This window comes from Trachypithecus francoisi, unplaced genomic scaffold (genome assembly GCF_009764315.1).
Source record: "Trachypithecus francoisi isolate TF-2019V2 unplaced genomic scaffold, Tfra_2.0 Lachesis_group21, whole genome shotgun sequence".
Taxonomy (NCBI): Eukaryota; Metazoa; Chordata; class Mammalia; order Primates; family Cercopithecidae; genus Trachypithecus; species Trachypithecus francoisi.
The window spans coordinates 23,369,192-23,381,762 of record NW_022681467.1 but is presented as its reverse complement, the minus strand read 5'-3'; the positions used below and the strand labels follow the sequence as shown (position 1 = coordinate 23,381,762).

The 12,571-nt window shown below is 41.3% G+C and overlaps 1 protein-coding gene and 1 non-coding gene across 4 annotated transcripts in view; one reads left to right on the top strand and one right to left on the bottom strand.

The window, feature by feature from the left end:
• Positions 1 to 12,571, bottom strand: part of CUNH20orf194 (chromosome unknown C20orf194 homolog) — a 173,810-nt gene that overhangs the window by 148,954 nt on the left and 12,285 nt on the right. The gene's annotated exons all lie outside the window — the stretch shown is intronic.
• LOC117069179 lies at positions 1,365 to 1,572 on the top strand. Its single transcript, XR_004431425.1, has one exon. It is a non-coding gene; the product is annotated as a small nucleolar RNA U3 (small nucleolar RNA).

The following is a 12,571-nucleotide window of genomic DNA, read 5'->3' as shown; positions in this document are numbered from 1 at the left end:
TGAAGACTTTTCAAAGAAGAGTTTCCACACTGATCACCCCACTTGTGGTCCTCCCCAGTCTGTCTCAAAAACAAATGCAAACTAAACCCCCAAATTGGCCTGAGGACCTAAACAAAGCTCTAATTCATCCTCACGGCTACCCATATGGGGAGTGTCAGCAGAGAATACTTGCTTCCATTTCTGTGCAGACCTATTATTCCTTCAGCCCTAGGGATAGCCCTTTGCTCAAGCAAAATGTGAGGCACTCTCAGACATTCACATTACTTCTAAGGACCCCATTCTCTCCATACCCATCCCTCTTCTTCCCAGAAGCTCCAGAGAGAGGCACCCGATTTCCTGCTCAAGTCTGATCCTTCCACCTGGTCTCATCATCTCCAGGTCCAGGATCTGCCTCTACTATTCATTCCCTAATACTCTTTTATTATTTTATTTTATTTTTTGAGATGGAGTCAGGCTCTGTGGCCCAGGCTGGAGTGCAGTGATCTTGGCTCACTGCAACCTCTGCCTCCCAGGTTCAAGTGATTCTCCTGCCTCAGCCTCCCGGGTGGCTGGAATTATAGGTATGCGCCACCACACCTGGCTAATTTTTGTATTTTAGTAGAGATAGGGTTTTGCCATGTTGGCCTGGCTGGTCTCGAACTTCTGACCTCAGGTGATCCGCCTACCTCATGCCTGCCACCACGCTGGCTTCCTAGCACTCTTATATATTTTCTCTACAGTCAATATAATCCCAGTCCTACCACATCATTATTAACTAAGAGCCTCTACAAACCAACTACACTAACTCTTCCACCCATGAAGCTAGGCGTCATCCCCATCGCTCACTGAATCTCCTCCAGTACACTGCCTTACATTCACCTCAAAACAGTATTTACAGCCAAACTACAGTATTTCTCTTCACTAATTCCTGAATTCTTTTGCCCCACTGGATTCTTTTTTTCTTTTTCTTTGAAACGGAGTCTCACTCTGTTGTCCAGGCTAGAGTGCAGTGGTGCAATCTTGGCTCATTGTAACCTCCGCCTTCTGGGTTCAAGCGACTCTCATGCCTCAGCCTCCCAAGTAGCTGAGATTATGGATGTGCACCACCATGCCTGGCTATAATTTTTGTACTTTTTAGTAAGAAGGTTTCACCACGTTGGCCAGGCTGGTCTCAAATTCGACCTCAAGTGATCCACCCGCCTCAGCCTCTCAAAGCGCTGGGATTACAGGAATGTGCCACCACACCCGGCTGCCCTGCTGGATTCTTTTTGATGTTTCTATGCCCCAACTCATTCACTCCATGACTTAGTGGTCTTCATCACTATCTTCCATGAACAGTTTCATAGTCTTCCATGTGATATCAAAACGAGACAAAGACAGTACCAAAGACTACTTTCAGGGATCATTTCTATAACTCATTATTAGAGAGGTCTCTCTGAATGAATAGAGCACTAGAAACCATAGAAAGAGGCACAGTGGTCTCTCCTGAGCATAAATCTGGTTTTATGTTGCTTTGCTGCAACTGCCATTCGCCACCGATAACTGTTTTCTTCCTCTGGGAGAGTAAGAGGGAGCGGACCCTGTCTGAGTAGTTTCCTTTTAAACATCAGTCAAAAACAAAAAGTATCAAAAAGAAGGAAACCTACAAACCAAAATCCATCATGAATATAGATGTAAACATCCTGTCTTTTTTTTTTTTTTTTTTAAGAGATGGGGGGTCTCATTAATGTTGCCTAGGCTGGACTCGCACTCCTGGGCTCAAGCGATCCTCCCTCCTCAGCCCTCCTGAGTAGCTGGGATTACAGGCGTGCACTACCACACCTGGCAATTTTTTTTTTAAATTAAATGTAAACACGCTTAACAAAATATAGTAAGTAAAATTCAGCAACATGTAAAACAACTACACACTAGGACCAAGTGGAATTTATCACAGGGATACCTGAGGCTGGTTCATTATTCATGAATCCATCAATGTAACCCCTCATATTAACAGGCTAAAGAAGAAAAATCACAAAACCAAAAAACTGATGCAGAAAAATCATTTAATAAAAGTCAACACCCATTCATAATAAAAACACTCAGAATTGATGGATATCCCAACTACATTAATTTGATCTTTATAAATTATATGAATGTACCCTGAAAATGTGTGTATCCATTATGCATCAATTTAAAAAAACAGAAAAAAAGCCACTCAGAAAACTAGAAATAGCTTCCTCAACTTGATAAAGATCATCTAAAAAACCCACCAAGCAAAGTTTGTAATTACACATAATGGTCAAAGTCTGAATGTTTTTCCTCTAAGGTCAGGAAGAAGATGGGCATGTCTACTCTAATTATTCCTATTTAACATAATACTGGAAGTTCTAGCCAACAGAATGAGGCAATAAAAGGAAGTAAAAGACACACAGATTGAAAAGAAAGAAAGAAAACTGTTCCTATTTGCAGATATGTCCTATTTGTAGATGACATGATGATCTCTGTAGGAAATCTTAAGGATTCTACCAAAATTCCCAGAACTAATAAGTGACTTCAACAAGGTTTCAAGATGCAAGATCAACATATAAAAATCAATTGTAATTTTTTTTTTTAGAGACAGGGTCTTGCTCTGATTTCAGCTTGGAGTGCAGCAGTGTGATCATAGCTCACTGCAGTTTCTAACTCCTGGACTCATGGGCTCAAACGATCCTCCTACTTCAGCCTCCCAAGTAGCTGGAACTACAGACACATGTCACCACACAAGCTAATTTTGAAAAAAAAAATTTGGAGACACAGGGTCTCACTTTGTTGCCTCCCTAAGCTGGTCTTGAATTCCCAGCTTCAAGTGATCCTCCCACCTTGGCCTTCCAACGTGATGGGACAATTGTAACTTTATAGGAAACCAAAATTTAAAATATAATACCATTTATAATCTCTTAAAAATTAAATACCTAGTTATAAACCTAATAAAACATGCATAGAACTTACATGCTAAAAACAACAAAACACTGATTAAAGAAATTAAAGAAGAATTAAATAAACAGAAAGACATACCATGTTCATGGATTAGGAACCTCAACATAGTACTGTTATCAATTCTCCCCAATGTGATAAGTTTAACACATACGAAAATCCAATTTTTTGTATAGATGTAGAAGAGATTATTCTAAAATTTACATAGCCCAGGAACAGTGGTACATGTCTTAGTCACAGCTATTAGGAGGCTAAGATGGGAGGATCACTTGAGTCCAGGAGTTGGAGGCCAGTCTGGGCAATATAGTGAGACCTCATCTCTTAAAAATAAAATAAACAAATAAAACTTATAAGGAAAAGCAAAGGAACTAGAATAGCTTAAAATTTTTCTGAAAAAGAAAAAGTGGGAGGAATCACTCTACCCAATGTCAAGACTTGCTGCATAGCAAAGTAATCAAGACTGAGTGGTACTGGCTAAGGGACACACACATAAGTCAATGCAATAGACAGAGTAAACAGAAACAGACCCACACAAGTACAACTAACTATTTTTTAACAAAGGCACAAAAACAATTCAATGTTGGATGGATAGTCTTTTCAATAAGTAGAGCTAGATAGAGCAACTGGATATCCATAGGCAAAAACATAAACCTCAACCTTATACATTATACAAAAACTAAAGCATCATAGATCTAAATGTAAAATTATAAAATCTTTGGAAGAAAACAGAAGAAAATATTCTAGATCTAGGATTTGGTGAACAGTTCTTCACACCTGACACCAAAAAGTGTGATCCATAGCAAAAAAAGATAATGTGGACTTCATTACAATTTTAAAGTTTTGCTCTATGAAAGACTCTGTTGAGAGAAGGAAAAGACAAGCTACTGACTGGGAGAAAATATCTGCAAACCACATATCTGAAAAAGAACCATATGTGGAATACATAAAGAACTCTCAAAACTCAGCGGTAAAAAAAAATCCAATTAGAAAATGGGCAAAAGGTATGAAGAAACAATTTGTCAAAGAGGATACAGAAATGGCAGAGAAGCCCCATGACAACATGTTCAACATCATTATCCATTATGGAAATGCAAATTAAAACCATGAGATATTACTATACATCTGTTAGAATGGATAAAATGAAAAATAGTGACTTCCAAACAGTGAGAATTCAGAGAAACTGGATCATTCATATATTTCTGAAAGAAATCACAGAAGACAGCAATAAATGAAAAGATACCCTCTGTTCATGCATTGGCAGACAATATCGTTAAGCTGTCAAAGTTACCCAAAGCAATTTACAAATTCAGTGTAATCCCTTCTCAAATCCCAATGATGTTTTTTACAGAAGTAGAAAAATCCATTCTAAAATTTATATGGAATCTTAAGAAACTCTGAATATCCAAAACAATCTTGATAAAGATCAAAGCTGTAGAACTCACACTCCCGATTTTAAAACTTATTACAAAGCTACAGTCATCAACAGTGGGATACTGGCATAAGACAGACATCCAGACCAATGAAACAGAATAAAGAGACCAGAAACAAACCCTCACATACCTGGTCAAAAGATTTTTGACAAGGATGCCAAGACCACTCAATAAGAAGTCTTTCAAACAAATGGTGCTGGGAAAACTAGGTATCTAAAGAATGAAGTTGGACCTTACCATACACCATATAAAGAAATTAACTCAAAATGTATCAAAGACCTAAACATAGAGCTAAAACTATAAAACTTTTATAAGAAAACACAAAGGAAAATCTTTGTGACATTGGATTTGGCAATGAATTCTTGAAAATGACACCAAAAGCCCAGGCAACAAATTAAAAAATATATAAACTAGACATTTAAAATTTAGAACTTCTGTGCATCAAATGATACAACCAACAGAGTAAAAAGACAACCCATCTATATAACTCAACCACCACCACCAAAAAATCCAATTCGAAAATGGGCAATGAAGCCAGGCAGGTGGTTCATGCCTGTAATCCCAGCACTTTGAGAGGCCAAGGTGGAGGACCACTTGAGCCCATGAGTTTGAGACCAGCCTGGGCAACACAGGGAGAATCTGTCTCTACAAAAAGTAAAAAAAAAAAAGAAAAATTAGTTGGATGTGGTAGCATGTGCCTGCAGTCCCAACTACTCACAAGGCTAAGGTGAGAGGATCATTTGAGCCCAAGAGGTTGAGGCTGCAGTGTGAGCTGTGTTCACACCACTGCACTCTGGCCTTGGCAACAGAGCAAGACCCTGTCTCAAAACAAACAAACAAAAAAAGGGCAAAGGACATTTCTCCGAAGAGGATATGGAAATGGCCAAGCACATGAAAAGAAACTCAACACCATTAATCATCAGAGAAATGCAAATCATAACCATAATGAAATATTACTTCATATCCATTAGCAAGGCTACTATCAAAAAACTAGAAAATAACAAGTGCCATCAAGGATTTGGAGAAATTAGAACCTTTATGCACCATTGGTGGGAATGTAAAATGGTGCAACCACTATGGAAAACAGTATAGCAGTTTCTTAAAAAATTAAAAATAGAATTACCACATGATCTAGAAATTCCAGTTCTGGGTATAAATTCCAAAGAATTGAAAGCAGGGACTGAAAGAGATACTTGTATACCCATCTTCATAGAAGCACTATTTGCAACAGCCAAAAGATGGAAGCAACCCAAAGTGATAAACAAAATATGATATATACACACAATGGAATATTACTTAGCCTTAAAAAGGAAATTCTGACACATGCTACAATATGGATGAACCTTGAGAACATTATGCTAAGTGAAATCCAGCCATAAAAGTACAAATTCTGTATGACTCTACTTTTTTATGAGGTACCCAGAATAGTCAATTTCACAGAGACAGAAGGGAGGTAGAATGGTGGTTGCCAGGCGCTGGATGGGAGAGGGAATGGCGAGTTACTGTTTAATAGGTATAGTTTCAGTTTTGCAAGATGAAAGGTTGTGTGGATGGATGGTGGTGATTTTAGTTTAACAATGTGAATGTCCTTAGTGCCACAGAATTGTACACTTAAAAATAGCTAAAACAGTACATTTTATGGTATGTGTATTTTTCTTGGTTTTTTCTTTTTTTTTTTTGAGACAGAGTTTCGTTTTTGTTGTCTAGGCTGGAGTGCAATGGTGCAGTCTCAGCTCACTGCAAACTCTGCCTCCTGGGCTCCAGTGATTCTCCTGCCATAGCCTCCCAAGCAGCTGGGATTACAGGAGCCTGCCACCCAACCCAGCTAATTTCTTTATATTTTTAGTAGACACGAGGTTTCACCACGTTGGCCAGGCTGGTCTCAAATTCCTGACCTCAGGTGATCTGCCCTCCTGGCCTCCCAAAGTGCTGGGATTACAGGTGTGAGCCACTGCACCTGGCCTCGGTATGTGTATTTTAACACAGTTGTTAAAAAATGGTCTTTGAGATGGGGTCTCACTCTGTTGCTCAGGCTGGAGTGTAGTCGCTTGATCACGACTTACTGCAGCCTCAATTTCCTGGGCTCAGGTGATTCTCCCACCTCAGCCTCTTCAGTAGCTGGGATTACAGGCGCACACCACCACACCCAGCTAATTTTTCTATTTTTTTGTAGAGACGGGGTCTCGCCATGTTGCCCAGGCTGGTCTTGAACTCCTGGGCTCAAGCAATCTGCCACTTTGACCTCCCAAAGTGCTGGATTACAGGCGTGAGTCACTGCACCTGGCCAATTTTTAAAATTTTTTTAGAAGTTAAAAGCAGTCAGCTGGGCATTGTGGCTCATGCCTGTAATTCCAACACTTTTGGGAGGCTGAGGTGGGAGGATCAATTGAGGTCAGGAGTTTGAGACCAACATGGGCAACATAGCAAGACTCTGTCTCTACCAAAAAAAAAGAGAAATAGTTTTAAAAAAGTCAGTGTTACATAAAACAAAAACAACAGAGAGGGAAAATTCTTATAGTGTAAAAGGGATTAAAGAACAACAACAAAATGCAACCTATGAACTTTAATTTCTTTTTAGAAAAGAAAAACAGGCCAGGCATGGTGGCTCACGCTTGTAATCCCAACACTTTGGGAGGCCAAGGCGGGAGAATCACCTGAGGTCAGGAGTTTGTAACCTGCCTGGCCAACATGGTAAAACCCCATCTCTACCAAAAATACAAAAATTAGCCAGGCGTGGTGGCGTGTGCCTATAATCCCAGCTACCCAGGAGGCTGAGGCAGGAGAATCACTGGAACCCGGAAGGCAGAGGCTGCAGTGAGCCGAGATCACACCACTGCACTCCAGCCTGGGCAACAGAGCAAGACTCCATCTCAAAAAAGAAAAACAGAAACAAAAACAGGGAAACATCTGTGAGATATCTAAGAAAACTTGAATATGGACTGTGTATTTGATGTCATTAGGGATCTACTGTTAATTTTCTTAGGCATGGCAACGTTATCATGGTTATGGATGTCCTTTATCTTAGATGCATAAGGAAATATGTAGAAGTGAAATGTTGGCCGGGCGCGGTGGCTCAAGCCTGTAATCCCAGCACTTTGGGAGGCCGAGACGGGCGGATCATGGGGTCAGGAGATCGAGACCATTCTGGCTAACACGGTGAAAGCCCGTCTCTACTAAAAATACAGAAAAAAAAACTAGGTTTTTTTTTTTCCAGGCGAGGTGGTGGGCGCCTGTAGTCCCAGCTACTCGGGAGGCTGAGGCAGGAGAATGGCGTAAACCCGGGAGGCGGAGCTTGCAGTGAGCGGAGATCTGGCCACTGTACTCCAGCCTGGGCAACAGAGCAAGACTCCGTCTCAAAAAAAAAAAAAAAAAGAAGTGAAATGTCATGATGTCTGCAACTTACTTCAAAAAGGTTTAACATAAAAGAAGACAGATTGAGGAAAAGAAAAAAGACAAACCACATATGGCAAAATGTTAAAAATTGTTGAATCTATCTGGTGGGTACAGCAAATATTCATTGTACTATTCTCTCACTTTTTTTTTTTTTTTTAAGACAGTCTCATTCTGTTGCCCAGGTTGGAGTGTGGTGGCACAATCTTGGCTCACTGCAACCTCTACCTCCCGGGTTCAAGTGATTTTCCTGCCTCAGTCTCCCTGTAGCTGGGATTACAGGCACGTGCCACCATGCTCAGCTAATTTTTGCATTTTTAGTAAAGATGGGGTGTTTCACCATGTTGGCCAGGCTGGTCTCAAACTCCTGACCTCAAGTGATTTGCCCGCCTTGGCCTCCCAAAGTGCTGGGATTACAAGTGTGAGGCGCCGCACCTGGCCTTCTCTCACATTTTATATATGGTTTGAATATTTTCATAATAAAAATATGGGGGTGAGAGGAAAGAAAGTCTCAGAAGCAGCAAGGCTGAAACAGAAAGACGATCAAGATTAAAGTAATAAAAACTTTTTCTGGGCAATGAAGATTGCCTGCCTCTCCCCACTTTTTCATGTTTAGTAGAAGGCTGATCTCGCAATCATTCTCTGCACTAGAAATAGTTCATCAAGTTGGTCCTCTGGCCCACTTCCCAACCCATCATACAATAGGTTGCTTTGCTGCCAAGGTTACCCAGAGCTCTTTGGTTTTCAAAGTTACAACCAGCAAGTGACAAAAGCATGAAAAGGTCAGGTGACCAAAAAAAAAAAACCAGCTCTCCAACTACTGCTGTACAAAGCCAAGACAATACTGAAAACAGTTTCCTTTCCACAACTATGTTATCCAAATAAAGTGCAAGCATATAAAAATGCAGAAAGATCTTCTTCTCAGAAATAAATTGTCCTAATTAGTGTTTCTTATTTTATTATCAAATGGTGAAACTAAATTCTTTCTTTCCTTTGTATATTTTCTTGCTTCCCAAATTTAATTATTAACCAGAAGATAGTCTTTTATTCATTACTGAACCATGAAATGTGTCACTTAATTATTTACCTTTTAATTAAAAAAAAAGAAAACCTAGTAAGTATTTAAAAACCCACAATGACTCCCAGTAGCCAGAATTAACCACTGTTAACATTTTGGCATATTTGCATTTTTCCACATTACAGCTTTTAAAAATTACGTATGTTGAAATATTTACTGTCTATTTTGAGGGAGAAAAGGGAATATTACCTAAAAACCTAAAGTCATCATTGATCCTCACCCCCTAGAGGTCACCACTATGCGTTTGTTGTGTATCCAACGAGTCTTTTTTTCTTCTTCTTTTTTTTTTTAAGACGAAATTTCACTCTTGTTGCCCAGGCTGGAGTGCAACGGGGTGATCTTGGCTCACTGCAACCTCTGCCTCCGGGGATCAAGCATTTCTCCTGCCTCAGGCTCCTGAGTAGCTGGGATTACAGGCATGCGCAACCATAGCTGGTTGATTATTTTTAGTAGAGACGGGTTTCTCCACGTTGGTCAGGCTGGTCTTGAACTCCTGACCTCAGGTGATCCACCCGCCTCGGCCTCCCAAAATGCTGGGATTACAGGCGTGAGCCACCACGCCCGGCCATCTTTTTTCTTTTAATAGAAATATTCAAAGATCAGGCACGGTGACTCACGTCTGTAATCCCAACACCCTGGGAGGCCAGGCATTCAACACCAGCCTTAGCAACAAGACCTCATCTTTACAAAAAATAAAAATAAAAAAATTAGCCAGGCATGGTGGTATGCGTCCGAAGTCCCAACTACTTAGGAGGCTGAGGCGGGGGAATCACTCGAGCCCAGGAGTTCCAGGCTGCAGTGATTGCGCCACCGCACTCAAGCCTGGGCGAGAGTGAGACTCTATCTATAGAAAGAAAAAGAAAGAAAAAAATTTTTTCAAACATATACCATACCCAGCAATGACACTGCCCTCTATCCCCTAGGTCTACCTGAGCATGGCTGGCACATCCTGGGTAGACAGTCTATGGTCACCAATGACTTTATAAGTTTCACCTTTAGAAGATGCATAGACTCAGCAGATCCAATAACGCAGCTTACGTTAAAGATGCTGCTTTCATATTATAACTTATTTCTGATTTTCATTGGATTCAGACTCAGAATTTAGACATGATAGATGACTGACAGACAAGAAGAAACCAAGAGCTAAACAGATGTAGTTTGCCGAAGATCACAAAGCTAAGTAAAGGTACCCTGACTCTGAACTTTTTCTTTCTGCTGAACCCCACTGTTTTCCTGACAATAAAGCCAGTCATGGGTACAATATACTTGAATTCTAAACAATCATCTCTGTTCTTCCCATCTTATATGTAAATAGTTAACTCACTGCTCACTGCTTTTATAACAACTGCTGCATGAACAGCCAGTATGTTTTCCTGTTTGTTTATATTTCATTATCCTGCTTCTCTGGAAATGAAGGAAAAAATTGGAAATTTTATTTTTACCCAGTTTTTCTCCAAGATTGATGCTTTATCTTGAAATTAAACAATTAAAATACTATATATTCTTCTTATATCCTATACAATTTGTGTTTTGAATGTTTTACAAAGTGAATCCTCATATACCATTCTGATTCATCTCATAGAAAACTGACACGAACAATTTGGTATGCAACTCTCAGTAACACATAGTTTGGGTGTTTTTTTTGTTGGGGAAGTATTTGTTTTTACATAAACAAAACAATAAAATATGTCACTGCTCTGCAACATGCTTTTTTTCACTTAACATTATACCTCGGAGATCTTTCCAGCTTAGTATGTACAACTAAATCTCATTTTTAAAACTGCTGGCCGGGGCCGGGCGTGGTGGCTCACGCCTGTAATCCCAGCACTTTGGGAGGCCGAGGCGGGCGGATTGCGAGGTCAGGAGATTGAGACCATCCTGGTTAACACGGTGAAACCCTGTCTCTACTAAAAATACAAAAAATTAGCCGGGCGTGGTGGCAGGCGCCTGTAGTCCCAGCTACTCGGGAGGCTGAGGCAGGAGAATAGCCTGAACGCAGGAGGCGGAGCTTGCAGTGAGCCGGGCTCGTGCCACTGTACTCCAGCCTGGGCGATAGAGCAAGACTCTGTCTCAAAAAAAAAACAAAAAACAAAACTGCTGGCCAGGCGCAGTGGCTCATATCTGATCACTAATGATGTTGAATACCTTTTATTTATTTATTTATTTTTGAGACAGAGTCTTGCTCTGTTGTCCAGGCTGGAGTAAAGTGGCACAATCTTAGCTCACTGCAACCTCTGCCTCCTGGGTTCAAGCAATTCTCCTCTTGAGTTCAGGAGTTCGAGACCAGCCTGGTCAATATGGTAAAACCCTGTCTCTACAAAAACTTAGGCACGGTGGTCACAGGAGCATGCCTATGGTCCCAGCTACTCAGGAGGCTGAGGTGGGGAGACTGCTTGAGCCCAGGAGGTTGAGGCTGCAATGAGCCGAGATCGAGCCACTGCACTCCAGGCTGGGCAATAGAATGACATCTTGTTTCAAACAAAACAAAACAAAAATAAAAAAATCAAATAAAACTGTTGTACTGTGTTCTTTTGTTTTTATTTAACCAGCTGCTATGATTGAACATTCAGGATTTTTACTATTTATGTTTGCTATTGCAAACAATGCTATGATGAGCAACCTTTTTTTTTTTTTTTTTGTGAGACAGGGTCTCGCTCTGTGGCCCAGGCTGGAGTGCAGGGGCCGGATCTCAGCTCACTACAAGCTCCGCCTCCCAGGTTTACGCCATTCTCCTGCCTCAGCCTCCCGAGTAGCTGGGACTACAGGCGCCCGCCACCTCGCCCGGCTAGTTTTTTGTGTTTTTTAGTAGAGACGGGGTTTCACCGTGTTAGCCAGGATGGTCTCGATCTCCTGACCTTGTGATCCGCCCGTCTCGGCCTCCCAAAGTGCTGGGATTACAGGCTTGAGCCACCGCGCCCGGCGATGAGCAACCTTTTATGGCCATCTTTGGCACAAACACAAAAGTTTCTGCAAGGAAGAGACCTAAAAGTAGCACTGTCAGGTTAAGAGGTGTCTGCATTTTAAATTTTGATAGGTGTTGCCGAATTGTTCTTTTAAACCATTTACCTATAATATGCCAGAGTACCTGTTTCCCACAAGTTTCTAAATTGTGTGTTACCACTCTTCAGCTAATGCCAAATTAGTGGCTAGAATTCTGAGTTACAACTCACACTTCCCTAATTGCAAGGGAAGTTGTCAAATGTTTATTGATTATCTACATTTCTTTTTCTGTGAGTGCACAGTCACATTCTTTACCTACTTTCTAGTCAGTCATTTCAGTTTCTTCAGAATAATTTACATATTTCATCATATTTTAAAAGTTGTATTGGGCCGGGTACAGTGGCTCACGCCTGTAATACCTGAACTTTGGGAGGCCGAGGCAGGTGGATCACCCGAGATCAGGAGTTCAAGACCAGCCTGGCCAACATGGTGAAACCTCGTCTCTACTAAAAATACAAAAATTAGGCCGGGCGCGGTGGCTCAAGCCTGTAATCCCAGCACTTTGGGAGGCCGAGACGGGCGGATCACGAGGTCAGGAGATCGAGACCATCCTGGCTAACACGGTGAAACCCCGTCTCTACTACAAAATACAAAAAAAAACTAGCCGGGCGACGTGGTGGGCGCCTGTAGTCCCAGCTACTTGGAAGGCTGAGGCAGGAGAATGGCGTAAACCCAGGAGGCGGGGCTTGCAGTGAGCTGAGATCTGGCCACTGCACTCCAGCCTGGGCGGCAGAGTGAGACT